Source organism: Canis aureus, chromosome 28 (genome assembly GCF_053574225.1).
Source record: "Canis aureus isolate CA01 chromosome 28, VMU_Caureus_v.1.0, whole genome shotgun sequence".
In the NCBI taxonomy this organism is placed as follows: Eukaryota; Metazoa; Chordata; class Mammalia; order Carnivora; family Canidae; genus Canis; species Canis aureus.
In genome coordinates this window covers 22,326,112-22,334,958 of record NC_135638.1, presented here as the reverse complement: position 1 = coordinate 22,334,958, position 8,847 = coordinate 22,326,112, and the positions used below count along the sequence as shown (strand labels likewise).

The window sequence follows — 8,847 nt, the reverse complement described above, 5'->3', positions numbered from 1 at the left end:
GTGGGAGAGCAGCTAGCCACAGTAACTGACAAATGGCATGGCTGTGTTCCAATAAAACTTTATTTAGGGACACTGAAATTTGAATTTCATGTAGTATCCACTTCTCACAAAATATTATTCTCCTTTTGATTTTTTCCCCATCCATTTAAAAATGGACAAACCATTCCTAGCTCATAGGCAGTCATAAAAAGCCCTCATGGGCCACAGTTTACCCCGTCTCACCCCTAAGTGGGCAGGGTGTTCAACTGTAAGGCTGCTCTGGTCTGTAGCTCTAGGTGAGTGAGTCATGAGTTAGATGGGGGTCATGTTCCACTTGGTCCATTGGGAAAATCCGAAAAGATACAGATAACATAGATATCTCAGCCAATAAGTCCCTATTTGTACATTAACCTATGTTGATACTAGGTGAGTGATGTCACAAATGCCATCTCCTAGAGACCAGGCGATAATGGATCCCTCCATGGAAGTGGTGCAGTTATCCCTCTTCATGTCCTGAAAGGCATCTGGCACCGGGGATGAAAGGTGTTGTTATTCCCACCTCGCAGTGTCCCTTTAAAGACTGCCCATCACGGTGTCAGCCACTTCCTCCTGTGGCCCTACTGTACACTTGAAACTTAAACTGGCTCCCCTCAGAACCCCTTGCCATCCACCTCCATTCCTCCTTTCTTACCTTTTTACCTCATTTCTTTTACTACCTCGATTCCAGCAATCTTTCCATGCCATTAGAACTCATCATCAATTGTCTCTTATGAACGATCTCTTTCCTTCACCCTCACTCTCTTCCCCCTGCTGCCTAAACTTCAAGGTCAATCCTGATGCTGTCTTCCTCGCTTATGACATCAGGGGCTGATTTTTAGCAAGCAGGTGGTTTTTTTTTTTTTTTTTTTTTTTTTAAGATTTTACTTATTTATTCAGGAGAGACACAGAGAGAGAGTCAGAGACCCAGGCAGAGGGAGAAGCAGGCTCCCCATGGGAAGCCTGATGTGGGACTCGATCCCAGGGCCCTGGGATCATGCCCTGAGTCAAAGGCAGACACTTAACCACTGAGCCACCCAGGTGTCCCAAACAGGTGGTATCTTTAACTCAGGAAACAATGGAAAAGAAGTGGAGGGTAGCACTGTATGTTGGGAAGTTGAATTAAAAAAAAAAAAAAGTGGATGGTAGCAAAACAATGAATTAAACCTCACACCCTCCCCCAGCTTGCACTGTGCCCGAGGGCAGCCTCTTTTGCCAAAGTCAGCTGGCCTGGTGGTGCTTCAGTGCTAGGGGCCCCGTGTGCCACTCTGACCAGGAGCGTTTCTCCCGGGACAGCCTGCTCTCCAGCCTGTGTGACCCTAACTCCACTACTCCTCTGCTCTCCCAATCATCAGACCTAGGCACAATCAGAGGAGAGAATGTAAATGAAGCTAGACTTTCCAGAATTATTTGGGCCTCCATTTCTCTCAGCTATATCAGGTCTATTTCTCATGGAATAAATCTGAGTCGAGAAAAAAAATTAGATACCAGATACACAGAAAAACTCTTCTCTCTATAGTTGGATAATTTGTGCCTTCTGGGTCAAGAAGACAGATGACCTCATACTTCCTACTGGGAAATAACAGGTTTGGGAAACAGTCTAGCGATTCTCCTCCATTATGACTGGTACGCTGAACTCACCTGCTCTTAAAAACCCTGAACATATGTCAGAGCAAGCAAAATATATAAATGACATACACTATTTTGATGATCAATAAAAACATTCATGCTAAAAAAATCAAAGGAAAAAAATTAACCACTTTTAAATGGAACTATAAGACGAATAGATGAAATTATTACTCTTTATGTGTTTGACTTCTGTAAAGCATTCATATGGTTACGTGAAGTTTTACTGAATAAATCAATTCAAACTGACAAAGTTATGGGCACTAGTAAATAAATTAAGAACTGATTAAAAGAGCAGCAGAAAATGTGGTCTTGCTTCAGGTAATGGTATGCACCGTGAACTCTCCAACACCCGACATGCCCTTGACTACAAAGCTTTGGTGTGTGACTCTTTTAAGTACCCATTTGATATTATTTGATGCAAGTTCTTAGAGATTGGAGTCTATGCATGTGCATCCATTTGTTATTTCATTTGTTGTGCCTAGTATACTGCATAGTACATAGTAACCTCAGTAACTATGGCTGGAATGAATGATGATTGAATACGGTGGTGAGAAACAGGCACTGTGAAATTAATTTTTTTCTTGAGATTTTCTATTTATTTACTTGAGAGAGAGAGAGAGAGCACAAGCAGGGGGAGCAGCAGAGAGAGAGGCAGAAACAGGATCCCCATGAAGCAGAGCCCTATGCAGGATTGGACCCCAGGACCCTTGGATCATGTCCTGAGCCCTAGAAGGATGCTCATCCAACTGAACCACCCAGGTGCCCTGACACTGTGAAATTCTGAATTGGTTTTTAAACCATTGAAGAAAGTGTAAATTATATGCAGCACGTCATATATTCTAATTACTTGAGTTTTGCTAATCTGCTCCTGTGTCAAATGGTAAATTCTCAATTTAATGTGATACTTTTATTTTCTCAGTTGAGGATTAGAGTTTACAGACATATTATTGGATGGTAGATTCAAAGTTAATATTTTTAAAGGTGACCTTGATGGTAATAAATACCCTCAGTTTTCAGGGTGAAAAATGGAGAACATTTTATCAAAACAGAGAAACGAGTAAAACTAGAAATAAAGTGAAAATTAACCTTAGAGGTATGAATCTTTAAATACATGACTTTTACTTCAAAAAGGAAGATTAAAATATTGTCAAGTGTAGAATTATACTGGAGTGTAACTAGTGATGTGCTCATATGAATGCTTTACTAAAATCATATATATAAAGTACAGGTACAATACCTTCTTTTCACTTATTAATTTCACACTTCTGTTTAAAAGCAGATGATTCTGGGCGCCTGGGTGGTTCAGTGGTTGAGTGTCTGCTTTCAGCTCAGGGCATGATCTCAGGATCTGGGATCGAGTCCCACATCAGGCTCCTTGTGGAAAGCCTGTTTCTCCGTCTGCCTGTGTCTCTGCTTTTCTCTCTGTGTGCCTCTCATGAATAAATAAATAAAATCTTTTAAAAAATATATAAAAGCAGGCAGCCTGGGTGGCTCAGCCGGTTTAGCACTGCCTTTGGCCCAGGGCGTGATCCTGGAGACCTGGGATCAAGTCCCACGTCAGGCTCCCTGCATGGAGTCTGCTTCTCCCTCTGCCTGTGTCTCCGCCTCTCTCTCTCTCTCTCTGATAAATAAAATCTTTAAAAATATATATATAAAAGCAGATGATTTTTTCTCAGATTAATTTTCTCTTAGTATAGATATTTTTCTTGGTCAGCAAGATAGTGTCATGTCATATAAACATTTTAGCACTAAAGAACAAGCAAATAGTCCAGTTACCTACTGCTTCGATGTTCTGAAGCTCTTGTAAACTGTCTTAATGTCGTAAGAAGTTGAGTAGAGGGGCACCTGGGTGGCTCAGTCAGTTGGGTGTCCACCTCTTGGTTTTGGCTCAGGTCATGATCTTATGGGTCATGTGATCAAGACCCCTGATGGGCTCCACACTCAGCAGGGAGTCTGATTGGGGATTCACTCCCTCTGTCCACTCCCCCACTGCCACTGCTCACACTCTCTGTCTGAAATAAATAAATAAATAAATAAATAAATAAATAAATAAATAAATAAAAAAGAAGTTGAGTAGTTATTTCCCACAATTTGCACAAACAGCTATACCTTCCCTGAGTTCCAGGCCCCTGTCTATTTCTCCCAACTTACTGAAGCAAACTATTTGTACCAAAAGTCAGTTGTAGGAAGAAGATGCTATGAGAGTAGCCTGTGACCCCAAATTTTGTGACATGCATGTAAATCTCTTTCAACATAATGCTAAACCACTGGTTTACATTTACTTTGTAGGAAGTCAAACCAGGCAGGTTACAAGCAGATGTTGTGGCTTTTCCAGCTTGCTAAAGTGAGGTACTTAAGTATAGACAAAATCACAAACATGCCACAAGTGCCAATCAATGAAACCTGTGTATACTAAAAAGTTTCAGTGTAACTGGAAAGCCTAAGATCATTAATATTTTTATTTTTTATATTGTCATTTATTTATTTGCGCACGCGAGAGAGAGCATGAGCAGGGAGGAGGGGCAGAGGAAGAGGGAGAAACAGACTGCCTGCTGAGCAGGGAGCCCAATGTGGGGTTCTGTCTCAGGACCCTGAGATCATGACCTGAGCTGAAGGCAGATGCTTAACCGACTGAGCCACCCAGGTGCCCCAATATTTAAAATAAAATGGATTTTGATATCAGTTTACAATGATATAAAATATGGGGAAAGTAGTAAGAAAATTAACATAGTTCTCATCTAGTATTGATAAGAATGTATTTTTCCCTCCAGAATTTTCTTAAGAATACTTTCGCTGGGCAGCCTGGGTGGCCCAGCAGTTTAGCGTCTGCCTTCAGCCCAGGGCCTGATCCTGGAGACCGGGGGTCGAGTCCCACATCAGGCTTCCTGCACGAAGCCTGCTTCTCCCTCTGCCTGTGTCTCTCTCTCTGTGTCTCTCATGAATAAATAAAAAAAAAAAAAAAAAAAGAATACTTTTGCTGTTGGGGAGCCTGGGTGGCTCAGTTGGTTAAGCATCTGTCTTCAGTTCAGGTCATGATCCCAGGGTCCTAGGATGAAGCCCTGCTGAGCAGGAAGCCTGCTTCTCCTTCTCCTTCTGACTCATGCTTTCTCACACTATCTCACTATCTCTGTCTCTCTCAAATAAATAAATAAATAAAATCTTAAAAAATAAAATACTTTTGCTATGTAGGCACCTGGGTGGTGCAGTCAGTTACATGTCTGACTCTTGGTCTTGGCTCAGGTCCTGATCTCAAGGTCCTGATCTTAAGGCCCTGATCTCCAGGGTTCTCAGATAGAGCCCCACCTCCAGCTGGGCACTCAGTGCAGAGTCTGCTTATGTTTCTCCCTTTCTCTCTGTCCCTCTACCCCACCCTCCTGCTGGTGTGCTCATACTCTCTCTAAAAGAAAAAAAGAAATCTTAAAAAAAAAAAAAAACTTTTGCTGTTTTGTGTATAAAATATTTTTTTAAGGAAAGCATTATAATGTATCTTGAAATCTTTAATTTCTAGCTGTTCTACTGTCAATGATGATGGGAAACAGAAATTTAGTTTAGTACTTTGCCTGAAGCAAGGCAGCATAGCAACTATTCTGTAGGGCAAATTGCTCAGCAAGCAATATGCCCTCTGTGTGGAATCCAGCATGTGCCATGCTGAACTAATTTGCTAAAAAAAAAAAAAAAAAAAAAAGATCTAGAATAAAGATTTCACTATATCTCAGTTACTGTGGGAAACTACTGTATGTGTTTTGGAATTTTTCGGCTTAATATAAGAAGAATAAAAATTTATTGTGGTTGATGTCAGTATTTAATCATTTTGATTCTCTGCATTTCAAAACCTTAAAATTTCAAAATTCCAGTTTGCAATTTTACTGCCTTATGCTAAGGCATATTTGGCTGGGTCAGGCCAAGTATGATACACATCAGTTTACCTTAAGGAATTATAAATGCACGATTTTAAGATGTTTTGTTGCAATGCTGTAACAGGCACGGTTTTTCCATATATGTTGAAGCCTGATAAAAATATGTGTATAGTGGTTGAGGTATAAGGCTGAGCACATCCTCTCAGATTGCTCCTCCCAAATGAAGGCTCTCTCTCTGGCAGGGGGACCTGCTTGTCCCAGAAGGTGACAAGCCTTTCAGTTAAGCCGAACTACTTGAATATGTCCCTATAAGAAAGTAGGAGTGCTGTACATGTGTTACAATTCCGCTTAAGTTACCCATCTTTCTTTGTACTCCCTTTTCCCCTTCTCTTTCATCTTTTCTTTCTCCCTTTTTTTATTTTTAAATGTATGCTCCTTTCTAGACTAAAGTCACTTGATACATAATGAGGGGCAATTTCTCCCAGAGTTGTGACAGTTGTAAAGTCATCCTTAAGAATCTTGTTTGACATCTCACTCTCTTCTTATCCAGGGAAAGACTGAAATTTATTAAGTATGTATAATGGAAATATGAAACAATCATAATTAATCTTAAGTGGGGAGTATAAAAAATAATAAATGTGAGGTTTTAAATTTTAATCGCCAAACTGAAGAACAAAAGAATCAAAGACCAAGATCATAAAGAAATCAGCAAAAGATGGGGATCCCTGGGTGGCGCAGCGGTTTAGCGCCTGCCTTTGGCCCAGGGCGCGATCCTGGAGACCCGGGATCGAATCCCATATCGGGCTCCTGGTGCATGGAGCCTGCCTCTCCCTCTGCCTATGTCTCCGCCTCTCTCTCTCTCTCTCTCTCTCTCTCTCTGTGTGTGTGACTATCATAAATAAATAAAAATTAAAAAAAAAAGTAAAAAAAAAATCAGCAAAAGATGATTTGTGAACTCAAAACAATGTATGACTTTAGTGCATTTCTAAAGTTTTTGGTTAAAAGTCCTTTGCTTTTGCATTTTTAATGCAATTATGCATTATAATAATAGAAAACAAGCAAAATAATACATAGAAAGCTATGCATGCCTTAGGTAAGCTTTCCTGCATTTTCTAATTTATATCACAAATAAAATGAGGTAGAGGGAAAAACCTTTTACACCTTAAGGAACATGGCATAAACCATCACTTGAGAATTACTTTTACTTTAAATTGTTTTTAAAGATTTTATTTATTTATTTCAGAGAGAGAGAGAGATGGTGAAAAAGGATGAGTAGGGAAGAGATGCTCCCTGCTGAGCGGATGTGGGGCTTGATCCCAGGACCCTAGATCATGTCCGGAGCCGAAGGCAGATGCATAATTTACCGATCTATGCAGGCACCTCTTTTTTTTTTTTTTTTTTTGATAATTACTTTTACTTTTATAACAGAAATACTTTTTTCTTTACAGCTTTATAAAGGGATAATTGGCAGACAAGACATCATGATTAAAGTGTACAATTGGATAAGGGCTGACATCTGTATGGATCCCTGAAACCACCAGGTTGATGAAGACAGTGAACATATCCATCACCTCCCCAAGCTTCCTTGTGCCCTTGGTGGGTGATTTCTCCCTCCCTCACCTTCATCCTACCTACCCTCTGTCCTCAGGGCAACCACTGATCTGTCTGCGGTCACCAAGGATTTGTTAGTTTAGCATTACTTCTAATAATCTACAACTAAACTAAAATCATCCTTCTCATGCAATTAAAAAAAGAAAAGATTTGCTTTGTTTCCTGACGGGAAGAAAAAGTAACAATGCTGGAGCAAAGGGTGACACACAGGTCATTAGAAAGCACTTTTAATTGAGTAATGATTGTGCAGATTCTCTTTCATATTCTACAGCCTGATGCTAATTGGATTAAAGAGTCAAGAATCCAGGAAATGAAGTAAAAGAGGAGGTGTGTTGATTTTAATAAATAGGGTTTTTTTTTTCCTGTCTCATCTGTCAGCTTATTTCTAATTAATAAATGGATCTTCAAAACCTGGCCAAAAGTAAGCACTGTTCAAATAAATTAGATGGCTCTTAAAAAAAAAAAAAAGGCAGCTCTATCTTGGAGTTCTATGTCAATAATAAAGCGAATTGTTGCAGATGACATTAAAACACTACCTAAACTCTACCTTGCAAAAATAAAAGTTTATTTTAATCCATCATTACAATATGTAAAAATTATGTTGGCATATAAATAAAGGCTGGTTGAGAATGTTAAAAACCATAGCAGTTCAATCTTGGGGGCTTTGTGGAATTATGTATTTTGGTTTTGTCTTTAAATATTTTTATAATATGTATATAATAAATAATTTATTTCTATCCCTTTCCAATACATATTATAATGTTAAACTTGAAGATGTGCTTTCCCATTCTGAGAGTGCTTTTGTAAGATGCGATATTTAAAGCAAACTCAACACTTCATTTTATAAACAGCACATTTTTCATTCTCTTGACATCATGGAATACGAATGCTGTACATTGGAACATAAAACAAAAACAGACTCAACTTAGTTGGAATTATAATATATGTAGCACTAATGCTACTTATTGATTACCACAAAGGTGTTTGCTTTTGCTTATTGCAGCTTTTCCTTGATAGAGCAAGAACTAGAAGTACAGTATTTGTGAGAGGTGGTTACACATAAAATGTTTTCATGTGGTGAAGGGCCTATTCCATACTTTCATAAAGCAACTTAGTCTTTCATGATGAATGAAGTATTAGTGCTTTGGACTATATTTATTTCAATCCTTGAAAATGCTTAGATAATTTTAAAACCAATAAATCTATGGAGACTACATGGTCTAATATATATTTATACATGGGTCTGCATGTGAATTTTAATTAAAATATGTTCCAAAGAATCTAATCATCCCAACCACTGTTTACAGAGTTTTGAGAGATATGGCAGTAACTAGCCTAATTTTACAATTTACTGAAATATTTTTATTCATGTATTTCTGATTTAAAAGATATAGAGGTATTCCCAGATTTATTCACATATTAAAACACACTTTTTTGAGCACTCTGAACATAGCATCAGACTAGAAATAAAGGTATATTCAGACAAAATAGTAAATGGCAAACGGGAGTGTGCCCTTAAGGTGGAAAAGAATAATCATGAACTAGTGGTTGATAAACATAAGTGTAGATGGGCATATGGAGAAGTCCTTTATAGGTACTGTATTTACATTACTTGCTAATGCTGATAACTGCAAGAATTCTGCAAGTCCAATTTTATTACTAGTTTCAAATTTTCTAAGAATTTTCTAGACACCAAAGTGGATAGTTTTGATTTACAAATGAAATATTTCTGTGG

The 8,847-nt window shown here is 38.6% G+C and overlaps 1 long non-coding RNA gene across 1 annotated transcript; it reads left to right on the top strand.

Moving 5' to 3' along the window:
* The first annotated feature begins 423 nt into the window (after nucleotides 1-423).
* On the top strand, nucleotides 424-7,472 carry LOC144300518 (uncharacterized). Its single transcript, XR_013367183.1, has 2 exons — nucleotides 424-522; nucleotides 6,950-7,472. It is a non-coding gene; the product is annotated as an uncharacterized LOC144300518 (long non-coding RNA).
* Nucleotides 7,473-8,847: the final 1,375 nt, after the last annotated feature.